At 32.9% G+C, this 25238-nt stretch overlaps 1 pseudogene; it reads left to right on the forward strand.

The window, feature by feature from the left end:
• Window positions 1–8761: 8761 nt before the first annotated feature.
• Window positions 8762–8880, forward strand: LOC115931466 (uncharacterized; annotated as a pseudogene).
• The last annotated feature ends 16358 nt before the right edge of the window (window positions 8881–25238 follow it).

The following is a 25238-nucleotide window of genomic DNA, read 5'->3' on the forward strand; positions in this document are numbered from 1 at the left end:
ACATGGTGAAACCCTGTCTCTACTAAAAATACAAAATTAACTGGGTGTGGAGGTACATGCCTGTAATCCCAGCTACTTGGAGGCTGAGGCGGGAGAACTGCTTGAACCTGGGAGGCAGAGGTTGCAGTGAGCCAAGATTGCACCATTGCACTCCAGCCTAGGCAATAAGAACAAAATTCTGTCTCAAAAAACATTATATATGTGTGTGCGTATATATATATATATATGTATATATTACATACATATTTCTATGTATGTGTGTATAATTTATTTTTTCTACTATTTTATAAGTCCTGGTGATTGTGATGTTAAAGTAGACTTTATTGCATATAAGGGTAGGCTTGAATTAGAAAAGGACTAACAGATACAGTTACTGATGGTAATTGGCCATTTCATTTATAATAGAAGGTAAGTGCATTTTAATTTTTTTGAGTGCGATTTGGAGTCTGCTAGGAAGCAGACTATAGCTGCTACTGTTCATGACTGGGAAATTAAGCATGGGAAGAAGTGTCGGGGAAATTCTTAAATATGTAGGTCCCTTGAGTACAACCTTACATTGGATTCAGTCGGTTTAGTGGTAGGGTCCGAGATTTTTGTACTGTATATTTAACCATCACTGCAAGAAACTGGGAAATAGGTGGTTTCCACTTCAGAAATTAAGGAAAACTATGCTGGAAGAATAAAATGAGGCTGGGCAAGATTGCAGACAAGTTTAGGATTGCTGATTCAGGGGAAAGCCAAACTTGAAGAGGGATTTTAGGATTCTCCCAGGCTGTGCTGAGAGTATAAAAGAAACGTGTCTTGGTGTCTGCTCACCACCTCTCTTTCCTTCGGTGGTGTCTGGCTCCCTGGGCTGACTGAGACATCATTTGCACAGAGCCTTTGATGACCCATCACAGAGGAGTGCTGGATGCTTGGGGCTAAACAGATCTTAGACTATACATTTTATTCCCAGCCCAGGTTATCCTTTCTCTTTGATCCGTAGCGTGGCGGGCAGCCCCATCAAGATTTTAAATTTTTGCTGCAAGGGTGGACCAAATCAAACCAGCTATGCTTCACCACCAGGGCTTTTCATAATTCAAGTTTGGAGCATAATTGACCCTCCAGGAAATAGCAAATACTTTTAATTTGCTTTTTCTCTTCTCTGCTGCCTGCTGGAATAGAGACTTTGGTGAGAAAAAGATTCAGGAAACATAAGGGAAAAAAAATGTAATCTCTATAAATGTGGATGTGTGGAGCTGTCATTTTGACTCCTCAGCAACTGAACAAACATTTAAAGAGAGAATATTTATTGTTTAGCTCCTATTACAACCTCGTGGCATGATTTTCCTTGTTGAAATGCATTGGGTCTGGGAAGGGAGGGACATAATGGAGAAGCTTCTGTTTGATTTGGATTGCTCTGGCTAATCCCATGAATGTCTTTGGACTTATGATTGCATCAAATGGTTCACGATTTTAACAAGGTGAGAGCTCATTATTCAGAACTGTGAGCACACTTTAAACAACAGGTAGTAAGTTCTTCATCCAGTGGGTACTTAGCCTCCCTTAACCATATAACAATGTACTCAGTGAGGGGAAAAAGATAAACACTACTTTTGCTGTTAAGTTTTTCCTAATAAGGTAGAAAATGTAGTAGAGTTATGGAGTCATAATGTCCCAGATTATCACAACCAGGAGAAATATTAGAGAACATTTGAGTTGACTTTCATTTCACTGGTGGAAAATTGAGGCCTGAAGAAAAATGTGTAACTTGTTCCGGATAAAACATCTAGTTAGATTAAAATAGAAAGAGGAATAATATGATAACTACTGATAACCAATTTGGAATTTCAGTCCTTTTTATATTTCTTTCAGAAAGGGAGCATATGTTAGCTTAAGTAAGGATTCTGTGTCTTGATGAAAATAGTGACTGCATAGGAACTTGACTGGCATGGAAGCTGCTGGAAGATATCAGATATATACATATGAAAATAGGAACATATGATATTTTCTTCTCCAACAGTTACCCATAAACCAGATAAACTTAACAGAACTTAATTAAAACAAAGAATATTATTATAAATGACATACATCTTTTTACCCATCTTTGGCACTGAGAGAGTCAACAAATAGAATATATACCTGCTAAAGTGAAGAAGTCCTCAATTCAACCAAAGTCTGTGAGAATACTCCCAGAAATTAAAAAATGTAAGAATGGGGTATTTTGTTTATAGAAATCTTTGAGAACCAAGCAGATTTTTATTCTGATGACTCCCACCCCCACCACTCAAAATAAGGCCCAATGGAAAGTTTTTGAACAGGAATTAGTATGTTAAAGCAGTGTTTTTAGATAAGTGTGTGCAATTGCAAGGATATGTGTAGAGACTAGAATTAGGTTGTGGTAGGAAGGGCTCTCCCTCTATAAAACCACAGCATATGGTCGCCTGTAAAGGAAACTAGGCTATTGGACAACTGCAAGCTGCAAAGTCGGGAGGCCAAGGGAATATTGCAGTGTATCAGCAACATGGAGCACAAACAGGTCCAAGGACATTCTTTCAGTGAATGAAGAACTCTATTCATTATTGAAATCTGGGAAAAGGATGAGCAATGGACTAAAGCCAGAAAGTAATCACACAGGGGCAGCCAGTCTATATCTTAACAACATAAGCACTGAATTAGCCTGAAGACAGAGAGTCAACACCCAATTACTAAGGGAAGTGCAAAGAGATGAGACATTGCAGTGCATTGAATTTAAATGCCTAATAAATAGAGATGCCCTTGCTTTTTTTAAAGATGCAATTAAGGACCTTCAGTTCCAGTAACCACATGCTCTGGAATTAAAATGTTGGGGTTTTGTGTGTGCGTGTGTGTTTTGTTTAACAGATGGTAGATATTTCAGTATAAATTTCATTCTAGTACATTTTAAACAGACATTCGGTTCACCATTCATTCTGTAGGCAAGCATTGAGCATATAATATGCTTCTATAAATTTAGTACTATGTATATTTGGGAGTCAGGGTGGGAATTAAAAATAATATCAAGAATGTCCCTAAAAATCCAGAATTTATATTTTAACTGAGGTTGCAACTCATATTCATATTTTAAATAAATCAGAACTTAAATATTCAAATGAAGTTATCCTTCTAGCAGTTTCTTGGAAGGCCACTTGCCTTTTTCATTATTGAACCATTGTTGGAACACCTTTAATAATTGTCCTGGCTGGGTGCTGTGGCTTATGCCTGTAATCCCAGCACTTTGGGAGGCCGAGATGGGTGGATCACGAGATCAGGAGTTCGAGACCAGCCTGACCAACATGGTAAAACCCCATGTCTACTACAAATACAAAAATTAACTGGGCATAGTGGCACAAACCTGTAATCCCAGCTACTCAGGAGGCTAAGACAGGAGAATCTCTTGAACCTGGGAGGCAGAGGTTGCAGTGAGCCAAGATTGCACCACTCTGTTGCCTGGGTGACAGAGCGAGACTTAGTCAAAAAAAAAAAAAAAAAAAATGTCCTAAGAGCCTATGACACATAATTTTGCTGACTAGCCTGAAGAAGCATAAATCTTTGCTCTTTGATGGTGTATTTGACTTGTTTTTAGAATCAATTGAAAATCCCTTCAAAACAGGTATTTCAAATAAAGAGAGGGAGACTCCTGAGTAATCCCACTGTGGTTTGAAAAGAAAAAAGAAGGTGCTGACAGAAACCACTTTCCTTGTATGGAATATGTTCTGGCTCTGAAGGAAAATTCATTAAAAAATGGGAACTGTGCTATCAAATGTCTGGGTGTTTCCAAATACTTAGCTGTTCGGCATTATATAGCTCCTTCATCTAATTGATTGGACAGTGAATGTTTCGCTTTACATCGGCCTTTTTGCTTGCATGTAGACACTACCATTAGCTTTCTTATTATCACTTCTGCAATCTGACCCTGTAAATAAATATTCTCTTGTACAGTTCATTAATGGTTTATGTTTATTCAAGGATTACTTATCTTCTGCATCTTCCTACAATTTTATTAGATAAGTGTATCAGGTATGACTTGACCCACTCTCCAAGGGAGGTACAGCCAGGCCTTGATGGCAGTGAGGGCAGCAAAGTTGGTGCCTGGGCTGTGTGTGAGGAAGCCTGCTCTCTGCTGATTTCAGTATGTTTCCCTTGGGCTGAATTTAAGGGAGGTTCATCTCCGAGTGTATTCTTTACCACACTAGTGCTTCAAGCTTTGGTCTCCATCTGTTAAGGTTTCATTCCATTCTTTATAAAAACTCATTTTTCCCTTTGTGTGAAAGAAAACTGGAAACAACATTTTCACCTATATCTCCTATAGGCAGATGAACAATTCGAATTTTTCTCTTATATCTTATTTGAATTTCTTATTTTTTTCCTGATATTGCCGTGTAACTACAAAATAATGTTTTGTTTGACATAGGTGTCTTGTGAACTGACACTCAAATTTGTTATTCTACTTGTAGAGATAATTCTTACAGGATGGAAGACAAGAATAATTATGATTATGTACTGGAGTTGGTTCTATAGAGTACAATAATGTCATGCTCTTCTAAGGCACACACAGATTTTTACAGTGAAGTCATACAATAAACAGACTACATCATCAGCCTCCCAATCCAGTGAGAGACAGAAGTCAAGAGGATCCAAGTTATTTGCTCTGAGGTCTCTTAGCAAACAACATGTATAAAAGGAAATATAAATTAAGAATCCGCCTGCCGGGCTGCATCGTCACCCTTTTTCTTTTCTTGTTTTTTCCCCTTCTAAGCATGAGTTCTTACTTTTATCATAGTTTTGTTATAGGCACAGTTTTAAAATTTAATTTTGCTAAGCCTGGTACATCCATCTAGTAAATATTCAATTTAGCTGTCCAGGGTATTTTTAGATTACCGTTATGGTTTTCCTTTAATGTTTAATTCTTTTGCCTAAATTTGCACATAAACTTTCACAAATGGGTATTCTGTACATCATCTCAGCTTTTTAAAATGCAGTGCTACAAAGCTTATTGAGAGAGTGAAGGGATTTATCCTAATCCAAGTCGCTAGTTGAATATACATGTAAATTTAATGCCAAAGTATCGAGAACTTTCCTCCTAGCTATCCACTGATAAAACGCAATGCTGACTACCTTCACTTAAAGGTACATCTCATATGACCATAGGAAGTCCTCAATGACTTCGTAGTACATCTGATGGGTGGAGCATAAGGGTATAAAATCATTTCTTATAATAGCAAAACAGCTAAAAATTTATGAGCAGGGACTATAAGAAACTGTTCTCCTGACAAGCATAGTACTTCTTTTATACAGAGGTAAAGCAACTTCTGCGATGTCACACAGTTGTTAGGTGGTGACTTAGTCCATCTTCCAGACAGACATTCTGAAATACCTCATGGCCCCACTCTTTAAAAAGTAAATGCTAGCAGTATATCTGCTCAGGTTGTTCATCTCTAATAACTCCCAGGAAATTTGTTTTAATTCATAGGTCTTTCTGGCACCGAAGAGTGTGGATCAGGCACAGAGAATTTAAATATAAGTTATGAATTGACTAATGTAATGTCTTGATTATCCAATTTAGAAGCATTTATTAAGCACTTACTATGTTCCTGGCACATATAGGTGATTCTAGAAAGAAAAATAGGTTAAAAAAGTTATAAAATATGCATTATGGGCTACCACAAACCACTAAAAAATGTCAGCAGAGGATAGTATTAACTCTGGACCAAGCAGCAGGGATGGAGTTGTATCATAGGAGGATTTATGTCCCCATTCAGTGGCTGATTTCAGTTCCTGTAGCATGTTTCTCAAATGATTTCTACCCTCTCCAAGCTGGCAACACAGTCTCTGCTCTTATCTTCTCCCTTTAATGCAAAGATCAAGGCCCCTCTCTAATGAGTCTGTTAGTGTTCTTTCTCTCTGGCAATCTCTATAACCTGTTGTCCTTCTTCCGTTTTATTAAAAAAAAAAAAAGCCAAAAACAAAAACAAAAAACTCTCTTCTGCTAACCAAAGATAACTCTTCCGCTCTGTTCTGGATAGCAATATTTCCCATCTCCTCCAGGTCCTCCAGGATCTGGCCTGTTTATTCCCATTATCCAGACTAGAAAAGTGCCCAAGTGTCCTATATGCTTAAAACAAAAGATACACCACCACCAATAAGTTACTTTTCCTTTCCCCTTCCTTCCTTCCTTCCTTCGTTCCTTCCTTCCTCCCTCCTTCCTTCCTTTTCTTTCCTTCCTTCCTTCTTTTCTTTCCTTCCTTCCTTCCTTTTCTTTCCTTGCTTTCATTTATTTTTTAAGAGATTGGCTCTTTCTCTCTTGCCCAGGCTGGAGTTCAGTGGTATGATCACAGCTCCCCTAAGCCTCAAACACCTGGGATCAAGTGATCCTCTGGCTTCAGCCTCCCAAGTAGCTGGGATTGCAGGCACGCACCACCACACCTGGACAATTGTTTTGCTTTTGTTTTCTTGTAGAGTCAGGGGTCTTACTATGTTGCCCAGGCTAGTCTTGAGGTCCTGGCCTCAAGCAATCCTTCCGTCTCTGCCTCCCAAAGCACTGAGCTAAGTTACTTTTGCATATATGTTTTCTTTCTCCAATAAACATTTCCAAACTAGCCTGGACTATTTGCTGTCACTTTCCTGTCTTCCTGCACTTTCCTGAACTTACAATTCTAATGAAACTACACTGACTTTCTCTACTCATCTGTTCAAATCCAATGTGTTGCTCTGTCTCTACTCTGCTTTATATTTCAACAACATTTGACTTTGACTTAATTCTTTTCCTCTTTACATCTTTCTTATTCCTAAATTCCAAAAAATGTCTCTCAAGCAGCATTTTCCTGAATGCATTTCTAATATGTCCTTCAAACTCTTTAAATAGCCCTCTAAATATTATTTCTCTACACAAATCAAATATTGCCTCTTCTTTGAATGACCTTCCTCTTGTCTGTCTTCTGAAATTTTATGCATCAACAATCATCTGAAGTATCACTCATTCCATAAACCTTTTGTTTTCTCTTAGCTAAAATGTAATGCTTTCCTCTTCTTTTGTAGCAGTTAGTAATATTTTTCTCATGGACTTTTGCTGCTATTTCTTGTTTATGAAATTTTTCAAAAGTAGAGAGAAAAAATGGCATAATAGACACATGCTCCAATACATATTAACATTTGTTATGCTTGTTTTAGATATATATTTTTAGAAAAAAATTATATATGATAAAATCCTCCTGCTTTTCAAGGGAAAATTGCTGTGCTAAAATAATTTCACCTAGAAATAATATTCTATTCATTCTGCTTTTTATTTTGAATGCCTATGTGTATGTGGGTATGTTTAGATATATATAAAATAAACATAGAACTCTGTGTGTGTGTGTGTGTGTATTCTTAGAGTACATAATATTGATTTCTGTGGGTTTTTTTTTCATAAAATTCTGCTTGCTGTACACAGTGCTTAGCACCTGGATTTTTCACTAAACATTATGTTTAGTAATGTATGTAGGTTGATAGGTTTATATGGTACAGTAAGTCACTAATTTTAAACCTTCATATGACTTCAATCAAATCTTTTGTGCTATCTCCTTAGACATTAGGATTATTTTAAATTTGTGTTTCGTTCTGTTTTGTTACTACAAACATTGCTAGGATAAACATTTCGTGCATACGTGCAGACGTTTCTACACAGTTTATTTATGGTGGCTGCAAAGTCTCTATATCCTAGTTAGTGACCTCCGTGTTCTATTATTAGCACAAATGTATATTTTCAAACCTGATCTTGTAGACAACTCCTTGGGAGTCATTAACAGGGAGGGTACCTGATAGTTTTCTTCAGATCATTATTATAAGCAGGGATATCATGCATGGAGACTTTATAGCTGCTCTATAAGTGGAAGGGCATTGTTCTATTATTACTAAATATTGCCAAAGTGACCTTCACATAGGTTGCTTCTATGTATATCCCAACAAGAAATACACGAAAGTTCTCATTACTCCAGATTCTTGACAAGAATTGATATTATCAGACTTTTAATTCTTTTACCAAATGAACAATGATGATTATATATCTTGTTTTAATATTAAATTGTGTTTACTAAAAGTATGGGTTATTATTTTCTTGTATAATTATTGACAATAATATCTCTATCCTGAGAATTACCTATTCATAAGCTTTAGCTACTTAGATTGTTATGATTTACTATTAATTTTCAGAATTTCTGTGTAGAGTCTGTAGTAACACTTCCTCTTTCATATACATTGCAAATATATACTTTCCATCTGTAGTATCCCTTGAAACAATTTTCATTTTAATACAGTCAAATATATCAAAATACTTGTATATATGAATTAGGAACATGAATTCCTGTGTTCACATTTAAGCAGGCATTATAAATGCAATCAGTCTGAGGATATTTTCTGATATGATGTGATCCTTTGTATTTTGTAATACTTTGAAGGTTACTTTCATAATTAGGTTTTTAATAACTCTAGATTATACTGTGTTAAGGTGTAAATGTATTAATTTGAATTAGATAAAAAATAAAAACAGAGGAGCAAATTTTACTTTAATATATATCTCTGTAAAGATTTTTCTTAAAATCTTGAGCATGTAATACTTTATCCTTTTAATAAAAATGAGAGTAAGATTCAAACATTTACTTCTGAAGTCATCAATTTCAAACGTATTAACAGTGTGGATTCTTGCTGCCCTGAAGAGAAGGAAAAAAAACACTTAAGTACCTTTCTTTTGTAACAGTTATATGACTGCTATAGAAAATTTAGGGTGGTCTATGGCCGTACCACCCTGAACACACCTGATCTCGTCTGATCTCAGAAGTTAAGCAGGGTTGAGCCTGGTTAGGACTTGAATGGGAGACTGCCTGAAAATATCAGGCACTGTAGGCTTAAATAAACAACAAAAAAAAGATTTTTTTTTGCAGAGAAAATTCCTATAATTTGATCACTAAAAAAATCACTGCAAGCCCTTAAATAGTCTTTAAGTAGCACTGATGGTAATTGACATCAAATTATCTAAGTAATTTTGTATCCATTATTCTCTAAAATACAAAATTTTCTGAAATTCCTATGCATTTAATGTATGATGAGCCAGGTGTGGTGGTTTAAGGCTCTAATCCCAGCTACTCAGGAGGCTGAAACAGGAGGATTGTTTGAACCTAGGAGTTCGAGCCTGCACTGAGCACTGATCGAGTTGCTGCATTCCAGCCTGGGTGACATAGTGAAACTCCACTTTTAATTAAGCAAAAATTTAAAAATTAAAATGAAAATAAGTATGTGATAAATGTGAATGTAGTGTGGAGGATAGGTCTAGGTCAGCTCTGTTCTATGTCACAGATTTTTGTACATCTGCCTTCACCACTACGTTTAATGTCCTGGAAAACAGATACATAGTTTGAATATCTTTGGGAGAGCTACAACTTTGAATGGAGTTGCCATACAAAATAGGTACTCAGTAGTTGTTTAGTTAAATTGAACTGAAATCCTGTGTGCTTATAAAAGTCAGGACTTAAAAAAACTGGGGCAGTTAATGAACAGCCTTGGGCTAAGAATAAGAAGATTCAACCCTATACATATTATAAGATATAATGACTTTGTATCATTTTATACATTCCTCTTTGCTGATGTTCTTAGAATCCAAATGTTCCTTGCCTCGTGAACTCCCCACAATCTGACTAGTTTTTACGTTTCTGGGATTTAGATTACCTACTTTGAATCAAAAACAACACCTACTGCCCCTAAGTTTTTGGAACTATAGAATCCCACATATGAATGCTTGCTTGTTTCTACCATTATTATTTTCTATTTTGGAAATGAACCTACTATACAGTAGTTCCCAATTCAATTCCAGTATTCCCAAAGTCTCTCACCTCCCTGGTTAGTCTTGTCAGACATACCTTCACCAATTGCCACACATTGCAATGTGGAAAAAAGACAAGCCCGTTTAATTTATAAGGATGGTAGAGTCTTTCCACAATTAACAATCAGAAAGAAAAAAAAAAATGCCAAGGAGAAAGAGCACCTCTTTGTCATGTTTATTAAGTAAGTTATATATCTTCTCAGGGCCTCATTTTATTTATTTGCAAAATGAGAGGATTGGACTACTCAGTCTTTAAGACCATTTCTAGAAGTAACGTTCTATTACAGCTACTCACTTTAAAGATTACCCTGATAATTTTCCATGTCCTATATGTTTACATTACATTTATATTGACCTTTTCCTCAAAATGGTGTCTACTTCTCAATCTGTTCCCATTGTAATTTGCTCATATGGTATGCTATTTCTAACTAATTTATTGGAAATGTTATTTATAGAAGGTCAAATAGGTTTCTTGCTTTTAAAGGTCATGTCCTCATGCAAAATGCCCTCATTTCAGAAATACAGGCATTATCTTGTTTTATTGCACTTTGCAGCCAGTGCAATTTTTTTACAAATTGAAGGTTTGTGGCAACCCTGCATCAAGCAAATCTATCGGTGCCATTTTTTCCGACAGCATGTGCTCACTTTATGTCTCTGTGTCAGCATATTTTAGCAATAAAATATTTTAATTGTTACGTATATTTTTAGACATAATGTTATTTCACACCCAATAGACTACAGTATAGTATAAACATCACTTTTATATGCACAGGGAAGCAAAAAATTTGTGACTTTCTTTATTGCAATATTCACTTTATTACAGTGGTTTGGAGTCAAATCTGCAATATCTTTAAAGTATGCCTGTACCTTTCATACAAGTTCATTCATTCATGGAGATCTGAACAATTTTTACAAAAGAGAGACAAATAGACTCAGATGGGCTGTTTACAATTATAAAATCATCAAGAATCTGTTACCTGCTGTCTCTTGAAATCTTCATATGATCTCTGGTGATTGTTTTCCCAAACTCAGTATCTTTAAATAATGATAGCTGGAGTTGGATTGCATAACAATTTATAAACTCAATTACAAATACAATTTACTTTTTAAAAAACTTTTTGAATAGGTCTTTATCCTCTCCAAGTCATGAGACTTTAGAGAAAAAAAAATCCCCAGAGGGAAGAGCTATATACTGAAGACCCTTCATAAAGCATCTCATAATTCTTCAGATTTTTTTCATATTGTGGTTGAAATACTGAGTTTAAAATACCTTTCTTATGCATTTAAACATGCATAAAAATGTATGTTTTTTACTTTAAGTGACATAGAAATGGGCCTCTTTATAGAGTATTGCAAAAAAATGTTCTATAACATTTAACGTAAAGAGAAAGTATTTGTTTTGACAAAAGAATACCTGTATGAATGAAGTGCTATACCATGTTCAAAAATGGAAAGACTTGATTTCTTAAAAAATCTACTTTCACTAAAACCTATAAATTTGACACATACCAAAAGTAATTGTGAATTGATTTCTTGTGGAAATCAAGCAACTGATTCTAATATAGTAGATTAAGAAATTTTTCTAGTGCAGGAAAGCAAGAAGCAGGACTTCCTATGCTATCAAGACTTACGATAAAGTGGTTTACATTAAAATACTGTGTTATAAACACTCAGGAGTAAAACCAAGCATTGAAACAAAGTGGAGACCCACAGAAGGGGCACATATATGTGGATTTTCATATATGACAAAAATGGTTTTCTAATTCAGTTAAATAAATAATTCCTAATCAAATAGGCTAATCAGTGAAAAATATGGTTTTATTCTTACCTCACACCATATATAGGAATAAATAAGAAATAAATTCCAGATAAATTAAGCATCTATATGTGAAAATTAATTTTCTTAAAGGATAAAATATAGACTGAAACCTCAGCTAGAAATGGATTTATAAAAACTAGATTTTAAAAGTTATAGAATATAAAGCAAAATTTCTCGTAATTTATGACATAGTATAATTATGTCCAAAAAAGAAAGCATAAATGATTAAAAATGCAAACTACATTCAAGGGAAATGTATTTACAACCACAACTATATGACAAAACATTAGAATTTACAATACATAAAGAGCCTTAACAAATCAATTAGAAAAAGATGATATCAAACTGAAGAAAATAATAAGTAGAGTAATAGACAATTCAAACAAAATACTAGTAGCCAATAAATGTAAGAAAAGATGCTCAACAGCACTTGAAATCTCTAAATTTTCATAAAACAACAGACACTTTTTGATTCATTTGTTTGTCTAAAAAGGCAAAAAGGAAATAATTATCATTAGGCAAAAAGTATAGTGAAAACTGTTGCAGACAAGATCCACTGATAGATGCAAAATTTAGTGAGTGTAAGTTTAAAGAGAAATAGATTTTACAAAGTTTCAAAGTAACTTCCTCAAGATATGTATTAACTACAAAGCAAAAGAGAGTAGTTTTACAGTGGAGAAACCCAGAAAAACACTACTTTAACCAAATGAACAAGGTTAACATCGCTGGTAATGACATTGACGTCGTGAATTCCTTGACACCATGCACCAAGAAAGGCACATCATTTCTGTGATGTTGTTGCCAAAAATATCTCATTCCAATCATGAAAAACACACGAGATAAACTCAAATTGAAGAACATTCTACAAAATAACCAATTAGTATTCTTCAAAACTGTCAAGACCATGAAAGAGAAGGAAAGATTGAGGAAATATTACATGTTAGAAGAGTCTAAGGAAGAACAGAAACTAAATGCAGCACAGGATCCTTGCTAGAATGAAAACACACACACACACACGAAGAAAAACTGGTGAAATTTGAATTAAAGCCTGTAGTTTTTTAAGTACCAAATTTTAACAGTGTTGGTTTCCTGGTTTCAATAATTAAACTATGTAAGACGTTAACATTAAGTGAAGTTAGATCGGGGGGAGTATGGGAACTGTCTTTTAATATTTATGCAACTTTCCTGTAAGCCTACAATTATTTCAATATTGAAAGTAAAAATCATAAAAAGATTGTAGAGAAGCAAACATTTACTAATTGTTGGGGAGAATTTCATGAGTAATTTTACGCCATATAGTAAAATTTAATATGAGCATATTCTTTAGCCCAACAATATCCCTTCAAAGCATATTCTTTAGCAAATTATTTTCAAAGTTTTAAATTTATTCGGTGGTTTGCCCAGAATTTTTAAGAATACAGTACAAAATAATGGGAGTATTGTTTTGTGAATAGCAAATTTAAGTAGATGTGCACAGTGCCATCATGTACAATTTAGCACACAGAACCCTTCTGTTTGTGTGTGTAGGTGTTTATTGGAATGTTATCCAATATATTTCTTATTGAGGATTGCATTAACGCCACCAGTCTGAAGAAATTCTAGCACTCTTAAACAATAGGTTAGAATAAATTTAATGTTTGTGAAAGTGAAAAATTGGAAACAAATGTAGAGCTAATGAAGAATGAATAAATAAGTTGTGCCATATGTGTAGAGTAGAATATTATATGCCAGGATCTGACGAACTACAGCCTGTTTGTCAAATTTAGCCCACTACCTTTCTTCATAAGTTTTATTGAGACGTAGCCAGTAATTCTTTTCATGTATTGTCTATAGCGCTTTTATCCTAAAATATTCACTGTCGAGGCCTTTACAAATAAAAGATTGCTGACTGCTGCTATGTAAAAATGATTAACATGTAGTTACATGTGTTGACATCATTAAATCACCATACTATAATATTTATAGCAAAAAAGTCGCAGAATAATGTACCATTTTAAATAATTTGAGACCATTTGAAATAGTGTGTGTGAGTGTGTATAATCTTAATGTGAAAAACATGCATGTGTTAATTTTCTATTGCTGCATAACAAATTATCACAAACGAAGTGGCTAGAAACAAAATGCATTTGTTCTCACTCACATTTCTGTAAGAAATATGGGCATGGCATGGCTGAGCTCTCTTCTCAGTGTCTCACAAGACTGGAATCTAGGCCAAGGCTAGGGTCTCATCTGTGGCTTGAGGTTCTCTTCCAAGCTCCTTCAGATGGTTGGAAGAATTTAGTTCCTTGTATTGTACATCTGAGGTCTCTGTTTTCTTGCTGCCTGTTAACTGGGTCACCCACAGCAACTAGAGGCTGTTTAGAATTTTGCTAGAGGAGTTCATTTCCACTTATGGCTTCCTCCATCTTCAAAGCCAACAATAGAGAATCCTCCCCATGTTGACTGTCTCTCACACTTTGAATCTCTTTTTCAGAAACAGTTCTTTTAGGAACTCTCTGATTAGGTCAGGCTATTTGAGAATAAGCTTTCTTTGTTAAGGTAAGCTGATTTGGGATCTTAATTATATCGGCAGCATTCTATTACAGCAACACCTAGATTAGTGTTTGATTGAATAACTGGGAGAAGATGTGTGTACAACAGCGATGGGGGAATCTTAGGAGCCATCCTAGAATTCGGCCTGTCAATGCATGGAAAAAATAAATACCGTTTAATAATATTACTTACTTCAGAAGTGGAGGGAAGCAGACATATTTATTCCAAAAGGTACACAAATGTCTTGAAACATACTTGTAATATTTTCTTCTCTCAACAAAATTGAAAGCAAATATGGCCACTTACTAAAATGCAATTATACTCTATATTTAGTACATAGATGTACATTAGGGTATTACTTATATTTTCATATATTTGAACTTTTTCAATTGAATAAAAAATTTATTTGACTTGAAGTTTCACTTCAAATCCCTCCTTTCAGCTGAAGCATTCTTCAACATTTTCTTCATTCTTGCACTTTCACAATTCTCTTACAGTTAATACCATCTTTCTTGAGTATAACATTACATGCCATAGAACGTTTTGTGCAATTTACATGCATCAACACTAATCAATACACAAAACCTGTAAGAAAGGTAAGAATATCTATTTGAAAAGAAAAATGTGTGGCTAAGTAAGTTGAGTTTCTGATATTCTTACAATTGGATCCATCTGGCTGAATTGAAACACTTCGTATTTTTTTACTCCATCTAACGAGTTCTTCATTGTTAGTGCAAACATCTTTCTTGTCACAAAACTCTAAATTCTTAAAGAAATACATCTTTTATGACCCTCAGCCTCTAAACAGTAATATTTATAGAGTATTTTCTCTTAAAACAAATGCTTGAATTGATTAAATGAAGATGAATTCCTAGCACATCAGATGAGAACATCCAGTAAAATATTTAAATTCCTTTATAAATCTGAACAGAGTTAGTGGGGGGTGGGGGATGTGGGTTTAGATATAGAATTACATTTTGAATTTGAGTCAGTGTTAAAATTCCATTCTAATTATCATGCTTGGAGTCATGCCTACTGAGGGTTACAACTTTCCTTTAACAACAAGGAAATCCTTTGTCTTTTCTACAGGTTCACAGAGTATAGCGTTTTAGCTCTCACATTATCTCACTGCTTCACTAGAATTTCAAATACTTGATTCTCCTTAGAAACAAATGTCATGGTATTAACTGTATATATTAATAACAATACATAATATATAATACAATTTTTTGAAGCATCAGAACTTCCAAACAGCATACTAAAACTCATGTCCAAAATGTGTTAACTATATATATATACACACACACATATATAGTTTTATATATATATATATACACACATATACACACACACACACACACAAACACACACACACTTATGTAGTATTCCCTCATTGTACATCCATGGGTCATACTTTCCAAGACCTCCAGTAGATGCCTGAAACCAGGGATAGTACTGAACACTATATATATACTATACTATATATGTGTATATATATACTATATACTATATGTGTGTATATATACACACTATATACTATATATGTGTATATAGTATATACTATATATACGTATATATAGTATATACTATATATACATACACATATATAGTATATACTATATACGTGTATATAGTATATAGTATATATGTATATTTAGTATATAGTATATATGTATACACAGTATATACTATATATGTATATACAGTATATATGTATATATACTATATCCTATATATGTGTGTATATACTGTATACTATATATGTGTATATATACTATATACTATATAGTGTATATATACACTATATATACTATATACTATATAGTGTGTATATACTGTATATAGTATACAGCATATATACTATATACTCTATAGTATATATGTATGTATATATGTATATATGTATATACCATAAAGTATATATAGTATATATACTATATACAGTATACTGTATATAGTATATATACTATATATACTATACATTATATACTATAGAATATACTATATATACTATACATTATAAATGTATATATAATGTATACTATATAGTGTATATATACCATATACGATATAGTGTATAAACACTGTATATACTGTACTATATATAGTATATACTATACTATATACACTATATAGTACTATATATACTATACACTATATAGTGTATATATACTATACACTATATAGTGTATATACACTATACACACTATATAGTATATATACACTATACACAGTATAGATACTATCTATACTGTATACGGTATATATACCGTATACAGTATATATACTATATACAGTATATATACTATATATACTGTATACTCTATATATACTATATATGGTATATATACTATATATACTATATATGGTATATATACTATATATACTATATACAGTATATATACTATATATACTATATACTATGTATACTATATATACTATATATACCATATATACCATATATACCATATATACTATATATACCATATATACCATATATACCATATATACTATATATACTATATATACCATATATACCATATATACCATATATACTATATATACTATATATACCATATATACCATATATACTATATATACTACATATACTATATACTATATATGCTATATACAGTATATATATACTATATATACTGTATATAGCATATATAGTATATATACTGTATACTTATATATACTGTATATACTCTATATACATTATACTGTATACAGTATATACTATATATAGTTTAATGTATATATAGTATATATACTGTATATAGTATATACTGTATATGCTATACATTATATACCATAGTATATACTGTATATGCTATACATTATATACCATAGTATATACTGTATATGCTATACATTATATACTATAGTATATACTGTATATGCTATACATTATATACTATAGTATATACTGTATATGCTATACATTATATACTATAGTATATACTGTATATGCTATACATTATATATAGTATATATACTGTATACTTATATACTATATATTATATATAGTATATATACTGTATACTTATGTACTATATAAGTATGGCTCTGTAAACAATAAATATTTTTTTCTGCCATCTCTTCTGTTTTTTTACATAAAATAAGTCTGAGCTACATTTTCCAGGGCCAATATATGTCCTTTAGGGTTTGTCTGGGGTCTGGGTTTCTTCCAAGTGTGATATAGTCAGTCCTAAGTCCTCAATGTCCAAATGAGTGCTCAAGTTCCAGCCTGACATCTGAGTTTTCACCCAGAAGGATGAAGAAAGGATCAATAATGTCATGTAAAGTAATCCAGTTGTATTTTAATGTGGTTTCTTAGAAGTTTCTATACAATCTTTCTGCTTACACTGACTCGTCATTTTGCTATCCTATTTGCAAGGGACGTGAATAATACAGTCTTTATTCCAGGAGGCCACATGTCCAGCTCAAAGTCTGGCAATCTATTACTAAAGAAGGAGAAAGGAGATATGAGAGTAGATGACTTGCAGTTTCAACTACACATGTAAATCCAAGGCCTGGACAGATAATAAGGTGTAACTTCTACATTTTAGAGCTATAATTCTATAATCTTTGTCTATACAAACATATAAAAAATCTTCACCATATGCATATGCACACATATATTTAACCTGTCTGTCAAATTGTGAATATGAGAATCTAGCATAAAAACATAATCTTTTTGATATGCATAGCTTTTTAAAAATAACATTTCCATGAGGCATCAAAGCTTTAATATCTACAACATTCCTAAATAGGGAAAAAAATTACACATACCACAGAGCTCAGAACCTGCTATCAATTCCATTCACAGTGGCAGAATGGCTTTAATAGCAAAGACATTTATGAGTCATAAATTACCATTTATAAATGCAGTGTTTAGTGTTCATTTCAATGGACGACATATGGTCTCAACATTTCCAAATAACTTGAACTGATAAATAGGCCACCAAAGTGGTTCAATTTGTTAAAATGCTAACACATTAACTCCTGCAGAAGTTGGGCTGCAGGTTTGCATCTGAAATGCTGAGCACTGACTTTGAGATTGCAAGATGCTACCTTTGGAAACTTGGCCAGGATTTATGAAGTGGGTTTCACAGTCCATTTCCTATCATGATTTATATGATTTCTTGCAGGGAGACTTAGTGATCCATCAAGAATAACCCAACTCATTTGCCTTCATATTTCAGAATGAGACTGCCCATAACATCAACAATGTCCTACTGTTTTAATTGAACTATATCTGAGTTATATCTAGTGGACATAATTGGAGAACAGAATGTTCCAATGTATTTTAGTACAAATTACTGGAATTATTTGGCTCTTCCAAGGGGAAAGGAAAGAAGCAGAAGGGAGATGTCTTACTTATAGTTAGCATGTTTATATTAAAAATGAATTTAAAGGGTCCAATATGTGAGGAGATTTGAGGTTGTCACTTTTTTCCAACAAATATCTGAACAAACTGAAAAACAAAAATCCTCTTGAATCTATTGAAGAACTTAGGTCACAGGGAAAACTGCTGTCTCCAAAATTGGAGAGTCAAATAGACAGATACAGAAATTCAAAACTTTTCAGAATGGAGACCAACAAGCAGAAGCTTCTGAGGGAGCAACTACTGGGATAGGAAAGCTAGAACTCTAATTGACAAATTGCTGAAATCTCAGTGCAGAGAAGTCTGAGAATTGTGAAGTCCATGGACCCAGGCTTAAGGCAGTACACCCACATGTCTGTGAGTTCTGCCTCAAGGAACTCTACCAGAACTTCAAAGTGAATACTAGAGAAAAATCTCTCTATGCTTCTGGGAGGATAGGGGAAAATTACCTCTTTTGAAATAACTCAGAGAATTATGTTATTCTTAATAGGAACTATCTTCAAGAGAAGTTATTTTACCATTGCCTAATCTATTGGGGTGTTATCAGGATCTGAGTGAATTGAGGGAAGGGAATTACCCAACTGATTTTCCTCTATCCATCCATGTGGAAGAAAGGAAATGCCCAATTCCAGCCATCTCTAACCATACTGTCCCACCTAAGAGGAAAAAGACTGAAGTATGTGTGAAGTTTACAGTCTGAGCAGTCTCACTCAAACTCTGACATAATCATAGGACTACTGAATGATTCCCTTCTTCTACACCTTACTGCAATATTACTTAAGGCATATATACTGCAGTTCCTTTTACACACTACATCATGTCTGGTTACCAACAAAAAATTTCAATGCTACTAAAAGGAAAAATAACTCACAGTTTGAAGAGATAGAGCAAGCATTAGAATAGGACTCAAGTATGGAAGGAATGTTGGAATTATCAAATCAGGATATTAAAATAACTGATTAATATGTAATGTTTCTAAAGGAAAAAGTAAACAACATGTAAGAACCAAATAGGTATTAGCAACAGAGAGGAAGAAATCATAAGAAAGAATCAAGAAGAAATGCTAGAGATCAAAAACACTGTAACAGAAATGAAGAAGGATCTTGAATGGTTCATTAATGACTGGATACAGCTGAGGAAAGAATCTCTGAAATTGAAGATGTATCAATAGGAATGCAAAACTGGAAAAAGAAAAAAAAAGAGAAAGGATAAAATAGTTAAAATATCCAGGAATCGTGGGACAACCAAAAATGGTGTAACCTACATGTAACGGGAAGACCAGAAAGAAAGGAAAGAGAAAAAGAAACAGAAGAAATAGTTGAAACAGTAATGATTGAGAATTTACCCAAATTAATGTCAGATATCAAATCAAAATTCCAGGAGTCTCGCAAAACACCATGCAAGATAAATGCCAAAATGACAACAACAAAAAACAATCAACCAATCAACCAACCAAGAAACAAAAAAATCTACTTACATATATATTTAAATTCCAAAAAATCAAAAACAAAAACAAAAATCCTGAAAAGTCCAAGGGGAGTTGGGAAATATCTTACCTTTGTAGTAGCTAAGTTAGAATTGCATCCGTTTTTGCTCAGAAACTATGCAAGCAAGAAGAGAATGAAGTGAAATATTCTAATTTAAATACATTTTTGCTGTAGTCTTGAACAAATTTCTATTTGATCAACTAAGAATAAGAAAAAAATTAAAGTTTTTTAAAAAGATATAAGTGTATAAGTGCAATGAAAGTATATATAAGTATATAAATAAAATGACAGTAATGACACAAGAAATGGGATGGAAGAATTAGAAATATTTTATTTTCATAAGGTACTTGAACTACCTGTGAAGCAGTATAGTGTTAATTGAAAGTAGACTTAGACTATTTTTAAATTAAATGTATATTACAAACGCTAGGGTAACCACTAAAAACATTTTTAAAATTATAATCAAAATGCTAAAAAAGGAGAGAAAGTAGAATTATATAAAACGCTCAATGAAAACTACAAAAAGCAGAAAAAGAGTGGAAGACAAAAATAAGGACAAGGGCAATGACCAGAAAACAGTAACAAATATGGTAGACATTAATCCTATTATTTGAATAATCAATTTAAATATCAATGGTCTTAGTACGCCAATGAGCAGGCAGGGATTATCATAGTGGGTCAAAAAATACAATCCAACTATAAGCTGCTTAGAATAAATCCACTTTAAATAAACAAACAAATACATTAAAGGTTAAGGGATAGGAATAGAAATAGCATGCTGACATTAATAAAAAGAAAGCTGAAATGATTATATTAATTGTAGACAGAACAAACTTCAAGAAAAATTATTGGGGCAAAACTGGAATACTACAAAATTATAAAGGGATTAATTCTCCAAAGAAACACAAGGACTCTTGATGCGTATGTTCCTTACAACAGAGTCTCAAATACATGAGCAAAAAAACTGATAGAAATGCAAGGAGAAACAGATGAATCTCTTAATACAGTCAGAGACTTGAACACTCCTCTACTGCTAATAGATATAGCCAGGAGGCAGCAGATTAGTAAGTACCTACTAGAACTTAACAGCACCATCAATGAACTGGATAAAATTGACACCTATAAACGACTTTATCCAACAACAGCAAAATAAACATTCTCCTCACACTCACAATAGCTTTTCAATTAAACTATGTCAATAATTACTTTAAATGTCAATGATTTCAATATGCCAATTAAAAGACAGATTTTGGAATTCTCACCAAGATAAACCATATCTGGGGCCATAAAACACACTTCAACAAGTTTTTTTTTAATGTAAATTATACAATATCTGCTCTCAAGCCACAATGAAATTAAACTAAAGATTAATAACAGAAAGATGGTTAAAAAACTGTAATATACTTAGAGATTAAACATAAATTTTCTAAATAACACATGGGTAAAAGAAGAAATCTGAAAAGAAATTTTGAAAAATTATAAACTAAAGGAAAATGAAAACACAACTTATCAACATTCATGGGATATAGTGAGAGCAATACTGAGGATAAATTTATACACTGAATGCATGCATATATTTAAAAAGAGAAATATAAAAATAAATCAGCTAAGTTTCCATCGTAGGCAACTAGAAAAAACAAAAAAGAGCAAATTAAATCCAAAGTAAGCAGAAGAAAATAATAAAATCTAGAGCAGTAATCAATGAAAGAGAAGACAGCAAAAGAAAAGAGAAAATCAATAAAACCAAAAGCTGATTCTTTGAAACAATCAATAAAATTTATAAGATTCTAGCCAGGCTAACTAAAAAAAATAGAAGACACAGATTACTAATACTAGAAATAAAAGGACATTACTATAGATCCCATGGACACTAAAAAACAAATAATAAAGAAATACTATAAAGAACTTACACACACAAATTTGATAACTTAGATAAATGAACATATTTTGTGAACTGATCTAAAATTCACACAAGAAGAAATAATATGAATAGGCCTGTATCTCCTAGAGAAATATTCAATAATTAATACTGTTCCAAAAGAGATAGCAAAAGGCTCAAATGAGTTCACTGGTGAATTCTACCAAATATTTAAAGCAAAAATGATACCAATTCTTGACAATTTCCTTTAGAATACAGAAGCAAAAGAAATACATTCTACTAATTCTATATGGCCAGCATTAACCTAATACCAAAACCAGAAAAAGACATTACAAGAAAAGAAAATGACATAGCAATGTCTCTCATAAACATAGATGCCAAAATATTCAACAAAATATTAGCAAAGCAAGTCCAGCAATGTATAACCATTATATGCCACAATAATGTAATTTAACCTAGGTATGGAATGCTGGTTCAACATTAAAAAATCAATTAATCTATCACATCAAGAAGCTAAAGAAAAAAATTACAAGATTATATTAATATTGTAGAAGCATTTGACAAAATCCAACTCCCATTTGTGATAAAAACTCTAAGCAAACTAAAATAGAGGGAAACTCCCTTAATTTGGAAATGGCATTTATAATAAAACCTACAGCTTACATAATAATTAATGGTGAGAAATTAGAAGTTCAGTTCAGAAATTAAGTTCCAAAACAGGACAAGGATGTTCCCTCTTATCTCTCCTTTCCATCATGCTACCGGTAGTCCTATTCAATGAAGTAAGACAAGAAAAGGAAATAAAAAGTATACAGGTTGGGAAGTAGTAATTAAAACTGTCTTTAGGCCAGGCACGGTGGCTCACGCCTGTAAGCCCAGCTACTTGGGAGACTGAGACGGAAGAATCACTTGAACCCGGGAGGTGGAGGTTGCAGTGAGCTGAGATTGTACCACTGCATTCAAGCCTGGGCAACAGAGTGAGAATTTGTCTCAACAAAAAAAAAAAAAAAAAAAAAGAAAAGAAAAGAAAAAAAACAACTGTCTTTGTTTGCAGATTACATAACCAATCACCTATGTAGAAAATCCTAATGAATCAACAACATCAAAGAAATTCTCAATAAATGATTTTAGAAATATTGCAAGATATGATGTCAATACAGAAAAGTCAGTAGCTTTCCTGTACACAGCAGTGAACAACTGGAATCTGAAATTAGAATCACAACACTATTTAAATTGGAACCCCAAAAATGAAATACTTAATTATAAGTGTAACAAAATAAGTACAAGATATATGAGAAAAACATGTGATGAAATCAATTTAGAAAGAACTAAGTAAGTGAAGAACATTCCATGTTCATGAGTAGTAGGAAGACTCAACGTGATCAAAATTTCAGTTAGTTTGAACTTGATCTATGGGTTCATATCAATTTGAATAAAATCCCAATAAGTAGTTCTGTGGATAATCAGCAAATTGATTCTAAAGTTTATGCGGAAAGGCAGATACCCAGAGTAGTCAAAACAATATTGAAAGGGAAGAACAAAGTTGGGGGACTGACACTACCCAACTTCCAAACTTAGAATAAAGCTACAGTAATTAAGCCAGTCTAGTATTGGTAAAAGAATAGATAAATATATCAATCAAACAGAATAAAGAGCCCTAAAATGGACCCATACAAATATAATCAACTGATCTGTAACAAAAGAGCAAAGGCAGCACAATAAAGAAAAGACAGTCTCTTAAATGAGTGGTCCTGGAACAATTAGACATTAATATGCAAAAAAATGAATCTAGACACAGAGCTTATGAACTTCACAAAGTTTACTCAAAATATATCCTACACCTAAATGACAAATGTAAATCTACAAAACTCCTAGAAGGAGAACTCTTTCAACTTCTAGGAGAAACATAGGAGAAAATCTAGAAATTATTGGGCTTTGTGATTGCTTTTTTGATGCAACACCAAAGGCTTGATCCGTTAAAGAAAGAATTGATAAACTGAAATTCACTAAAATTTACAATTTCTGCTTTATAAAAGACCCTGTTAGGTGAATGAAAAGAAAAACTACAGAATGGAAGGAGATATTTGTAAAATATATATTTAGCAAAGAACTCTTATCCAGTTATTCAAATAACTCTTATGAGTCAACAATAATAAAAGAACACAATTAAAATATATAAAAAAGACATTACAGATGCATCACAAGATAGATAATAAATGTATAAAAAGATGTTCAACATTATACATCATTAAGGAAATGCAAATCAAGTCAAATTAAGTCAAATGCAAATTAAGATACATACCTATTTGAATGGCCAAAATACAAAACACAATACCAAATGCTGATGCAGATGTAGAACAACAGGAAACTATTTATTGCTGGAGGAATTGCAAAATGGTGCAGCTACTTTGAAAAATAGTGGGATAATTTCTTATAAAACTAAACTTACTTTCAGCATTTGATCCAATGACCAAACTTGGTATTTACCCAAATGTGTTGAATACTTATATCCAGACAAGACCCTATACATGGATGTGTAGGGCTGCTTTATTCATAATTGAAAGCAACTAAGATATCTTTTTGTAGTCGAATGAATAAATAAACTTTGGTACATCCAGGCAATGGAATATTATTTAGTGCTAAAAATAATAAGAATATTATTTAGTGCTATCAAACCATGAAAAAAATAAAAGAAATTTCAATGCATATTACTAAATAAAAGAAGCCAATCCGGAAAGGTTACATGGTCTATGATTCCAACTATATGACATTCTGAAAAAAGCACAATGGAAACGGTAAAAAGATGAGTGGTTGCCTGTGGATAGGGAATTCGGGAAGGAATGAACAAGGGGAGCACAGAGGATTTAGGGGGCAGTGAAACTATTCTGTATGATACTATAATGGTGGATACATGTCAGCTTACATTTATCAAAGGACAGATATTGTACAGCACTGATAGTGAAGCCTAATATAAACTATAGACTTTGGGTTATAACGATGTGTTCATCGATTATAATAAATGTTCTACTCTGGTGTGGGAAGTAGATAGGGGAAGTTGAGGAATGGGTAAACAGACACTTCCTGTACTTTCTGCCTAATTTTGCTGTAAAAAAAAAATAAGCTCTAAATGCTAAGCTCTAAAAATGCTCTAAAATCATGTCTGTTAAAAAATGAATTTAGAAAGAAGGAACTGACACTTGGCAATATCTTGGAGAGAGATGTTATTCTAGCCAGCCCTATCACTTAACAATTCATTCTTCCTATGTCTACCACTAAACCTC

Source organism: Gorilla gorilla, chromosome 17, assembly GCF_029281585.2.
Source record: "Gorilla gorilla gorilla isolate KB3781 chromosome 17, NHGRI_mGorGor1-v2.1_pri, whole genome shotgun sequence".
In the NCBI taxonomy this organism is placed as follows: Eukaryota; Metazoa; Chordata; class Mammalia; order Primates; family Hominidae; genus Gorilla; species Gorilla gorilla.